The sequence below is a fragment of the Oratosquilla oratoria genome, chromosome 7, assembly GCF_046742065.1.
Source record: "Oratosquilla oratoria isolate Oo_2021 chromosome 7, ASM4674206v1, whole genome shotgun sequence".
Taxonomy (NCBI): Eukaryota; Metazoa; Arthropoda; class Malacostraca; order Stomatopoda; family Squillidae; genus Oratosquilla; species Oratosquilla oratoria.
The window spans coordinates 35,340,547-35,353,675 of NC_134783.1; positions in this window are offsets into that span (position 1 = coordinate 35,340,547).

Sequence of the window (13,129 nt, forward strand, 5' to 3'; positions counted from 1 at the left end):
GGCTAATGAAATTTAACACAAGTAAATGCAAGGTAATGCACATAGGTAAAAATAACAGTAAGTACGATTACAAGTTATTTGGAAATTCGTTAACAAAAGTGGATAGTGAAAAAGATCTCGGCGTAATTATCAGTAACGACCTCAAATCATCCAAGCAATGTATTTCAGCCTCTGAGAAAGCAAATAAGATTCTAGGACTGATCGCTCGATCTTTTGATTTCAAAAGTCCATCACTCATTAACAAGCTATATAAATCGTTAGTTCGTCCACATCTGGAATATGCTGTTTCCGTATGGTCACCGAATCTCATTAAAGACATTGACAGACTGGAAAAAGTACAACGGCGAGCCACAAAACTGATTCCAAATATAAAAAATAAATCATACGAAAATCGACTAAAACACATGAATCTGTTTTCCCTAAAAAAGCGTAGACTCAGAGGTGACTTGATACAGGTCTTTAAGATTTTAAAGGGAATTGACAACATCAAAAGTGACCAAATTTTCACATTGAATGAGAATCAGACAAGAAACAATGGTCTCAAACTGTCCGGAAATAGATTCAATTTGGAAGTAGGTAGAAACAACTTTGCCAACCGTGTAGTTAATGAATGGAATAAACTTCCTGCACAGGTAGTGCAATGTAGTTCAGTTCGAAGCTTTAAGAATCATTTAGATAAATACTTAAGTAAGATGCTGTAATGATTATGATTTATCTTATATTATTTGTTTTTGTTTTGTTATCATTTGTCTGTCTGATTTTCATTTATTATTAGTTATATGTAAATCTATTATTTAGTATTTACCTGTTTGTTTATCATTTTAACTATACCTATGCATTTATTTATGTATTTTATTTGTTATTTGCATTATAATTTCTATTTTTTATTTTATTAATATGATTTTTTTTTTTTTTTTTTTGCATCCGACCTAGATATGGATCAAAAGGTCTCCTGTCGGCATGCTCCGCCTTTGTAATACATGCACACACACATACATACATATATATATATATGTGTGTGTGTGTGTGTGTGTGTGTGTGTGTGTGTGTGTGTGTGTGTGTGTGTGTGTGTGTGTGTGTGTGTGTGGCGCGCGCGTGTGTGTGTGTGTTTTTTACCTAGTTGTATTTTGCAGGAAGGGAGCTGTGCTCGTGGTGTCCCGCCTTTGTACCTCGCAGTGTCTAGTTTACTTTTAAACTCATGAATGGTTTTTGCGCATACTATTTCATTATCCAGTTTGTTCCAAATGTGCACTATATGTGGAAAACTGTTTTTCTTCAGTTCTCTTCTGTAGCTATGTTTTTTTCTTTCTTTCCATGTCCTCTTGTGTTTCTCTTGTCCCAGTTTAGTAAGTCCTCTCTATCGAGTATCTCTGTGCCTTTCATGATTCTGTAGATGGTCAGTAGGTCACCTCTCTCTCTTCTTTGCTCCAGCGTCGGTAACTCCAGTTTAGCCAATCTCTCCTCATGTGATAGGTTTGCAAGTGCAGGTGCCATTTTTGTTGCTACTCTCTGTATTCTTTCTATTTTCTTTATCTTCTTTTTGGTACTGGGGGACCACAATGTCGTCGCATACTTTAGTCTAGGCCTTATCAATGTAACCAATATTTTTTTATCATGTCTTCGTCCAAGTATGCAAAAGCCACTTTTATTGATCTTAGCAAGTTGCAAGCCTCCCCGACAATTTCGTTAATCTGTTTATCATAGGACAAGTCATTTGTGATAATTACCCCCAAATCTTTTTCGGATCCTGCCTTCTTTACCTCCTTGGTTCCAATTGTATATTTTCCTGATATTCCGTTTTTGCTTTTTCCAAACTCCATTATGCTACACATCTTAGTATCAAAGTCCACTTCCCATTTCTGACTCTAGTTCCATACCTTATTCAGGTCTTCCTGCAGTGCTTCACAGTCCTTATCATTTTTTACTTTCCTTATGTGTGTATGTATGTACATATGTATATATATATATATATATATATATATGTATATATATGTATATATATATATATGTATATATATATACACACATATACATATATGTGTGTGTATATGAATACATATATATATATATATATGTATACATATTGATGTGTATATATATATATATATATATATATATATATATATATATATATATATACTGTATATAGATAGATAGATAGATAGACTTTATTTGGCAATGAATCAATGTACATGAAGTGCAAATAATGACAAGAACACATAGTTCGAAATAATATATGCAAATTGTCGAGGATAACACAAAAAGCATGTACGCTTATTTCCATTGTGGTCCTCAAAAAAAAAAAAAAAAAAAAAAAAAAATTATATATATATATATATATATATATATATATATATATATATATATATATATATATATATATATATATATATATATATATATATATATATATATATATATGAGCTGGGTGCGTTCCTAGGAGTGTTTCTCGGTGCGTTCCACTTTAGTTTGGCCGCGGTCAGCGCTCCCAAACTATTAAAGCAATATATTGTAGGTACCTGTGTAGTATGTGCCCTAGTTTTTGGATGTGGCCTTTTCTTCTTCTTCTTCTTCTGCTTCTGCTTCTTCTTCTTCTTCTTCTTCTTCTTCTTCTTCTTCTTCTTCTTCTTCTTCTTCTTCTTCTTCTTCTTCTTCTTCTTCTTCTTCTTCTTCTTCTTCTTCTGCTTCTGCTTCTTCTTCTTCTTCTTCTTCTTTTATTTCGGTATGAACCTTTCCCTTAAGCTTTAATAGTTTGGGAGTGCTAACCGCTGCCAAACTAAAGCGGAGCTCGCCGAGGTTACTCACCCAGCCATGATATATATATATATATGTATATATATGTATTTATATATGTATATATATATATATGTATATATATATGTACATATATATATATATATATATATATATACTGTATATATATACATATATATATGTATGTACATATATATATATATATATATATATATATATATATATATATAAATTGGTAGGAGGCCATGTTGTATACATGATTTCAAGAAGTCTACAGCGACAATGGCGTTGTTGAGTTTATATTGGAGCTTCAATTTCTCTCGTGCAACAAGTTTCTGTGTTGGTTCCAAATAGCTGAGGTGTCCAAAAGACATTAGGGGCGGTTTTCTCTTTTTTAATTTCTCCGATACGTATTTCGGCCTTACTCGGTCATCATCAGGGAGGGAGTAACAATGGTTGGTGATTACATGGGTTTAAATAAGGGCCGTACATTGGCCGAACACTGGGAGAGGTCATTTCTAGTAGCCGTGATCCGTAGCGCTGTGTACGTGGAAGTAGCAACTTCCTTGTGGATTGTGGAAAGGGGTGTTATTGCTTGTGTTATGTGCGTCTACTGCTTGGGAGTGTGGTTGTGGACATGAGTTGTATGTTAATGGAAGGTTTCTCGATGTTTATGTTCACTGCTTCGGCCATCTGGCGAAGGGGGTCGTGAGCTTTGTAGATTATTTTAGTGTTTTCGTTTAGTGTTTGTGTGGTGATGGTGGTTTTGTGTTCTTTTGTCATGTGTGTTTTGATGGCGCCATTCTGGAGGTGGTATGTGAGTCTTTTGGAGAGGGTTATTAAGAACAACAGCCACCCCCCAACACTCCTCTACAAGAAGTCAACGTCGCGTATAAGTTTGATTGCCCTGTCGGTGATTGTCAGCACCGCACCTCCTCATACATTGGCATGACTTCTATGACCCTCTCCAAAAGACTCACATACCACCTCCAGAATGGCGCCATCAAAACACACATGACAAAAGAACACTGCCCTCCATGGCACTCATTTTCATTCCTGCGTCTATTTCCGGTATCTGACGGCTCCTCCCTCTCCATTCCGTACTCGAGTCACGTATCGCTCCAACCCTCGTTTGTCCGGCGAGAAGTGTGACTTCTCCAAGCTGTGTAATTGCATCAATTCCCAGCACCACTTCAATTCCCTCAATGACCGTTCTAATAACAAGCACTCTTAGTTGTATCGGAATGGCCTCCACCGTCATTTCAGCTTCCTGGTCGCCTTCGCACTTTGTCTTTCTCCCGTCAACTGCCATCAGGGCCATATCTCCCTGTCTCAATCCTTTAATTAGGTCGGCCGTTACAACCGTGGTTGAACAGCCGGAATCTGCTAGTGCTCCTGCACGTCTTCATTTCAGCCAGACATCTACAACTGGCATACAGTTAGGGAGCGTCCTTGCATTGATTGGGCGGCAGCTCGCACAGCAGCCGCCCCTTGTCCGTTTCCCTGCTTGCATTGTCGAGCGATATGTCATGGTTCTCTACATTCGTAACAGATAGGCTCTGAGACCCCATAATCCCCCGCGAGATGGTCCGAGCTCCCACATATATAACAATGCATCCTAGGTGGTCTCCTCCATCCGCTGTAGTGAAAGGATTACAAAGGATTACAAAGGCAAAGCATGCCGACAGGAGACCTTTTGATCCATATCTAGGTCGGATGCAAAAAAAAAAAAAAAAAAAAAAATTATATTAATAATAAATTAAAACTATAACAATGTAAATAACAATTAAAATACATAAATAAATGCATTGGTATAGTTGAATAACAAACAAACAGGTAAATAGTAAATGATAATAAATTGACATAACTAATAATAAATGAAAATCAGACAGACAAATTATAACAAAACAAAAACAAATAATATAACATAAATTATAATCATTACAGCATCTTACTTAGGTATTTATCTAAATGATTCTTAAAGCTTCGAACTGAACTACATTGCACTACCTGTGCAGGAAGTTTATTCCATTCATTAACTACACGGTTGGCAAAGTTGTTTCTACCTACTTCCAAATTGAATCTATTTCCGGACAGTTTGAGACCATTGTTTCTTGTCTGATTCTCATTCAATGTGAAAATTTGGTCACTTTTGATGTTGTCAATTCCCTTTAAAATCTTAAAGACCTGTATCAAGTCACCTCTGAGTCTACGCTTTTTTAGGGAAAACAGATTCATGTGCTTAAGTCGATTTTCGTATGATTTATTTTTGATAATTGGAATCAGTTTTGTGGCTCGCCGTTGTACTTTTTCCAGTCTGTCAATGTCTTTAATGAGATTCGGTGACCATACGGAAACAGCATATTCCAAATGTGGACGAACTAACGATTTATATAGCTTGTTAATGAGTGATGGACTTTTGAAATCAAAAGATCGCGCAATCAATCCCAGAATCTTATTTGCTTTCTCAGAGGCTGAAATACACTGCTTGGATGATTTGAGGTCGTTACTGATAATTACGCCGAGATCTTTTTCACTATCCACTTTTGTTAACGAATTTCCAAATAACTTGTAATCGTACTTACTGTTATTTTTACCTATGTGCATTACCTTGCATTTACTTGTGTTAAATTTCATTAGCCACTTTTCAGACCATTGCTGTAATTGATCTAAATCTTCTTGAATATCTAATTGGTTTGAGTGATAATTTGCCACTCCGCACAGTTTTGTATCATCAGCAAATTTGGAAACAGTAGATTTTAGTCCATGGTCTATATCATTTATATATACTATGAATAGAAGTGGCCCAAGAACGGAACCCTGAGGAACTCCACTTGCAACACTTTTCCATCCAGAAGTTTTTCCATTTAAAACAACTCTCTGTTTTCGACCATTCAACCAATTACTAGTCCAACCTAATAGGCTACCACTTATTCCATGCAAAGCTAATTTAGTAAGTAGTCTTTCGTGTGGGACGGTATCAAAAGCTTTTGCAAAGTCTAGATATATTAAATCTATATTGTTTCTTTTGTCATAATTCGAGACAACTGTGTTGTAGAATTCGAGTAAGTTAGTCACGCAAGAACGTTTCCGTCTGAAACCATGTTGGCTATCATTTATCAAATGGTTACTTTCTAAATTATGTTCGATAGCATCTCTGATGATAGTTTCAATTATTTTTCCTACGATTGAAGTCAAACTTATAGGCCTATAGTTATTTGGTTTCTTTTTGTCACCTTTTTTGAATATGGGAGTAACGTTAGCTAGTTTCCATTCTCTTGGGACATCTCCGGATATGATGGATTTCTTGAAAATAATTTCTAATGGAACAACAATCTCATTTTTCATTTCCTTTAAGATTCTCGGATGCCAACCGTCAGGCCCTGGTGTTTTATTAACTTTGAGATTGTCTATACACCTTTTAATTTTTTCTTTTGTTATATTTACCGTAGTGAGTAAGTTTACCCCAGACTTTTCACAGGTTTCAGTTTGGAATTCACTTTGAGGTGTTTCGTTTACGAATACCGAGCTAAAATAATTGTTTAAGAGATTACACATTCCTTCATTTGAATATTCAAGTTGACAGTCAGCAGATAATAGTGGACCAATGTGATTCCTAACAACCTTTTTATCTCTAATGTAACTATAGAATTCTTTGGGATTCTCTTTGGATTTATCAGCGATGTTCATTTCGTATTGTCGTTTTCTTTTTCTTATTGTCTTTTTTAAATCTCTCTGTATTGATACATAAGTTTCATAGTCATTAGATGCACCCGAGCACTTATATTTCTTATAAGCCTGTCTCTTTTTAGCAATACTTTTTTCAGTTTCTTTGTCGAGCCACTTTGGGCGAGCCTGATTTGGGGGACGTCTGTCCTTAAAAGGAATGTAAGTTTGAATCATCTCAGTGAGCGTATTTTGAAATATTTCCCACATCTGATCTACAGGTCTTTCGTTTAATTTTGCCTCCCAATCTGTAAGCTGAAGCTCCTGACGTAGTCCTATGAACTGAGCTTTACTGAAATCGGGTATTTTAGAAGCACAAGTATCTATTCTAAAATTGTTTAGGAGTTTGAATCTGACTAAGTTGTGATCGCTATTTGCAACAGATTCACCGACTTCTACATCACTTACCATGCTTTCGCGGCTAGTGATCAATAAATCGAGTAAGTTTCCATATCTTGTGGGCTCTTTTACATGCTGAATTAAGTAATTGTCACCAAGAAAATCAATCAAGCGACTACCTATATGGCCATGTTCAAGGGTCATCCAATCAATGTCAGTAAAATTGAAATCACCCATTATCAATAAATCCCGGTTGCAGAAACTAGACAGTTCTTGAAATAACAGTTTGTCGTCTGCTAATGATAATGTCTTTGGCCTATATATTACACCTATATTCATTTTTTGTCCATTTGTTTGGGTTAACTCAACCCACAAACTGTCATATGCATCCTGTTTCACTTTCTCTAAAACACAAGCATGAACATTGTTTTTAACGTACAATAGAACACCCCCACCTTTCTTGTGGTTTCTATCCTGATGAAAGTGTTTAAATCCCGCAATATTAAATTCAGCTTCGAACTCTGTACCATTTAACCATCTCTCAGTTATTCCTATCATATCGAGATTTTCGCTTTTGACATACGCCTGTATTTCTTGAAATTTGTTCCTAATACTACGAGCATTAAAGTACATAGTTTTAAGAAACTCCTGATTATTTCTTTTTGACACATTTTGAGTTTCAATATCATGTCTTATATTATCATTTTGTTTTTTATTTATGCCTTGCTCTATATTATTATTATTTGGTCCTTCATAGACATTCAATGCCTCATTAACATTTCTCCTATCAAAATTAACATTTCCCCCATCACGGACATCTGGTCGATTACGGTCATCCGATCTATTTTGTACATTTTGTCCCCCTACGTCACCGTGATTCACGCCGGCCTCCCGTCGTTCAGTGACATTATGTCCGGCATCCCTTTCTAAAATTATATTTTGTCCTCCAGTGACATTATATCCTACCGTGATATTTTTTCCTCCACTATAATTACATCCCATCGTGATCTTTTGTCTTCCACTGTCATTACATCCTATCTTGATATTTTGGCCTTCATTGACATTCTGTCCGGTATCTCTTCCTAAAATTATATTTTGTTCTTCACTGACATTATATCCTACCGTGATATTTTCTCCTCCATTATCATTACATCCTATCGTGATATTTTGTTCTCCACTATCATTATTTCCCATCGTGATCTTTTGTCCTCCACTGTCATTACATCCCATTGTGACATTTTGTCCTAAGACATTACATCCTAATGTGTCATTTCGTCCTCTAGCGATATTACATCCTATCATGATATTTTGGCCTTCATTGACATTCTGTCCGGTATCCCTAAAATTACATTTTGGCCTTCAATGACATTATATCCTACCGTGATATTTTCTCCTCCATTATCATTACATCCTATCGTGATATTTTGTTCTCCTTTATCATTACTTCCCATCGTGATCTTTTGTCCTCCACTGTCATTATATCCCATTGCGACATTTTGTCCTATGACATTATATCCTAATGTGACATTTCGTCCTCTAGCGACGGTAGATTCTGATCCAGTATAGGTCTCCCTTCTTCCCAGGTGGGTCATCGAAGTGGCATCTCGAACCTCGGTCTTGTGCAAGGCCTTTTGATTTCTCTGTCGTTATTGCAGCTAACGGCCTATCCTTCCGTGTCCTTGTGAGAAGTCTAGCACGGATTACCAACACGTCCATGCTCGCAGACACGGCATTATCTCTTTCCTGTAGCCCAGCGGATACGTGATCTAGGAAACCATTCACAAACACCATTCTAAGTACTTGTTCCAAACCTTCGCCTTTAAGTCTCGAAAGTCCCACAAATCTCCTAATTTCATTGACAAAAAACATCGACCTGTTCGCCGGCCCAGCGCATTCTTTGTAGCCGATTAAGCGATTCGAACACACTCTCAACGAATGCCTCTTCAATCCTCTTTTTCGGCTTTTCTGCATCTTCTTGGTCTCTCTCTTTCATTTCTAGGTAGATGGCTAATGCGTCGCCTTCCAGATTAAGGGCGATATAGCTCGCGACGTCGCTGACACCGGTTAATTTTGCCACTAATTAAGCCAAGCGGCGACGTCACTATTGCCATCAAACGGCTTTAGGGTTATGTTACTCATCTTGAACGGTTCCCTCCTTGTGCTAGTCGCCTCGTCCATGCCTAGATAGCTTGTGGTGGCGGGGTGTGGAGAATATTATGACTTCTGACAAATTTCCCATCCCTTTTGATAAGTAATGCTGACGGTGTAAGTTTAATCTAGGTGACCGCCTTACCGATTTTATTATTATTATTATTATTATTATTATTATTATTATTATTATTATTATTATTATTATTATTATTATTATTATTATTATTATTATTATTATTATTATTATTATTATTATTATTATTATTATTAATTATTATTATTATTATATTATTTATTATTATTATCATTATTATTATTATTATTATTATATTATTATTATTATTATAATAATTAGTATTATCATCATTATTATTATTACTATTATTATTACTATTATTACTACTCTTATTATTATTATTGATTATTATTATTGATTATTATTATTGATTATTATTAATTATTATTATTAATTATTATTATTAATTATTATTATTAATTATTATTATTATTATCATTATTATTATTATTGTTATTATTATTGTTATTATTATTATTATCATCATCATCATCATCATCATCATCATCATCATCATCATCATCATCATCATCATCATCATCATCATCATCATCATCATCATCATCATCATCATCATCATCATTATTATTATTATTATTATTATTATTATTATTATTATTATTATTATTATTATTATTATTATTATTATTATTATTATTATTATTATTATTATTATTATTATTAAAACATCATGTTATAACTTACCATGGCCTTGGGGCCAGTTTGGGATTTTCTTCGTCTTTGTTCTGGTGGTGGTGATGTGTGCGTCGACTTCGGGAGTGGCATGGGGGATAGAATGGGAATGGGGGAAGGATGAAGGTATGTGTTGAGGGGAGACTGGTTCTCTCATAGAACGCGTCCCCTCACTTTGGTTTAGCACACGCTTCGTCGCATTTACACTTCACACTATTGGGTTTATATGAGGTCTGTGATTGGGGTAAATTTCATATCACTCCCCAATCACGAATCACTAACACTTCTGGTCAGTTTCAAATCATGTCTCGGACTGCGTAAAAAGGGCCCGATGTCAAGCCGAAAGTCTAGTGACCTTTGACCTCTCGTTGCCAAAGGTCTATGGTAGGTACAACTTCACCTTAACTGAAGTGAAAATGTTGCACGATACATGTAATAGATAATCCCCATACATGGGAATTAGAGATGGATAATACACCAGAACCAATACTAAAGACGAAATCACCAGGTGGTAAATAAAAATATTAATAATAAAAACGATATATAGGTAACTCGACATTCCCTTAGTGGGTTTACTCACCTGGTTTACTCACCTGGTTGGCTACCCCGTTCTAGACCAGCATATTACTCGAGAGAGATAAGCTTTGGGTATACAGGGATAACCCACATCTTGCTGGCACGCCAGCCCTTGTTCAATATACATCAGAACAGAAAAGTACAGGGTAAAAGGCTGAGTTGTGTGCCATGTGCACAGAAAGTAGACAGCTAGGAACGAATATCTGGGTAATGATTAATCAACATATTCAAAGAGTGTTTGGCCCAACTGTATGTGACGGTGTTTTTTGAAAGATGTAATTGAGTCACAGCTAACAGCATCATCAGACAGGGAGTTCCAGAGGTCAATACATCTGACGCTAAAAAATCTGCGTCTGCACTCTAGAGATGTATGGGGTTTGGTTATCTTAAATCTGTGACCCCTGGTGTGTGTTATTGGAGATAAGGAAAAAAGATCTTGGGGTGAAATAGAAGACTGCTTGTGAAAATTTTTCCAACATTTTATGAGATCAGCCCTGATTAATCTGCCACGGACTGAATAAAGATCTAAAGTTAGCAGACGGTCTGCATAGCTAAGCTCTGCCATTCCAATTATTTGTTTAGTCCACCTGCGTTGCATAGATTCCAGGAGCGTAAGGTCACCTAGGTATCCAGTGTTCCATACAGTGGATCCAAACTCCAACAGTGGTCTGATGTGGGATTTAAACAGGGTGATCATGAAGTCCTTATCACGACAGTGTTGATTTTAGTAAATTATTTGCTAGACCTGCTGCCTTCTTTACAGTTTTTGATATATGAGTATGGAATTTCAAGTTACAATCAACTGTGATACCCAAGTCTTTATGTGCAGTCACAATAGAGAGGGTGGTGGTGTCCATTATATAATGATGTTGGGGACCTGGGTTGATGTCTGTTGAGCCTCTTTGGTAACGTAGTACAGCACACTTGTCCAGGTTGAAGCGTAGGCCCCAGGAGTCAGCAACTCTGTATACTGTACCTATGTCCCTCTGGCAGATTCCTATGTCTTCGGCTGAAGGGGAAGTGGAGTCTCTTCGTAGCTTAAGGTAGATCTTCATATCATCCGCGAAGAACTTGCAGTTTGAGTGGATATAAGTTGGCAGGGAGTTAATGTACACTAGGAACAAGAGGGGGCCCAAGACTGAGCCTTGGGGGACCCCACTGAGGACATTTCTGGAGGAGCTGGTAAACCCTGAAACTGAGACTTGCATTGTGCGACCAAGTAAAAAATCTATGATCCATGACAGCAATGGACCGTGTACTCCCAATAGTCTCAGTTTGTCTATGAGTATAGAGTGGTTAACTACGTCGAAGGCTTTACTAAAATCGAAGAGCACAACATCAACTATATATCCAGCATCCAGCCATACAGTGACATCATTATATACAAGTAGTAGTTGGTCATCGACTGTTCTGCCTTGACGGAATCCGTATTGGTCATTTGAAAGAATACCATTAGAGTCCAGAATATTGTACAGTGCTTCAGAGATAAATCTTTCCAGTGTTTTATAGCAGACAGATGTGAGACTGATAGGTCTGTAGTTAAGTGGAGTATAGCGGGAGCCCTTCTTGAAAATCGGTATGATGGTGGAATTTTTCCAGTCCATTGGTAGTTTTCCTATGGTGAGAGACTTTTGAAATAGTAGGAGCAATGGAAGAGCGATAGCGGGACAGGATATAAGAAGAGTGGGATGTATACCGTCTGGTCCCATGCTGGAGTCCCATGCTGGGTCGAGTGCCTTGAGCCTATTCTGAATTTGCTCCAGATTTAAGGAAATTCTGTCCATAGTCCCATTGAAGATTTGATGCGGAGAAGGATTGTTATATTATATTTGGTCCTATGGCGTCGAGTCTTTTATATAATATTTCCGTATATCTGAACAAAAATGATACGCCATTCTATCTAAATGGAAAAAAGTAACGTTGTAATTTGACAGACATGCTTTCATATACTAAGCATTCTAGAATACAGATTTCATACAGCTTGATATGCTTCATTGCTGTATTTCAATCTTAATCCTAATTCTACAGCTACCAATTCACTAAATTAACTGAGGCCGTAATCACAGATGTGTATGTTAATTTGTAATGATAACTTATTTACTCTAAAAAATGCCTCTGTCGGGATTTATTCCCGACAGCGGGGCGACGCGACGTGTCACTAATTACTCCATATTATTTCCTGCTTCTTCGATCCCGATGACGAAGACTATTTTAACTATTTTTTCTTTGATCACTCGTATCGCCTATCAGTCCTACCTTAGCTAATTATTCTCTACATTTTTCTTCCACTGCACTTTTCCCCTCGTTCGCTCTACATACAGACTGCCCATACGCAACAACCAATACCCGTTCACCCCTTCTACACAGTGACCTTTGATCCCGTGCCGGGGGTGTCAATTGCACACCCATCCTCGGACCACATTCATATCACATATACCACTAAACAAGATATATTAGGAAAGGTACTTCAGTCCGGCAGGTGTAGGTTAATTTCTCCTTGGCGCTACGTGGGATGCCCCGAATAACTCCAGGGTTCAACACATATTTAGTTATATGTTTATTGCTGGAAGATAATTTATTTTCAACTCGGCTTCCAAGCATTTTAATTTTCTCATATTGATATTCTTTGCTATTATGATTATCATAATACTATTGTTCAAATCATACCACGATATGCTCGTGTTATGTACTTGGTACGTGAGACAAAGTATGAGTTGTGTGGCCAATATACTCTTCATTGCAAAGCACATTGTCTTTATTGAAAACATTTGAGTATTTGTATACAACTTTGTTTTAATTTATCTTTTACTCCCG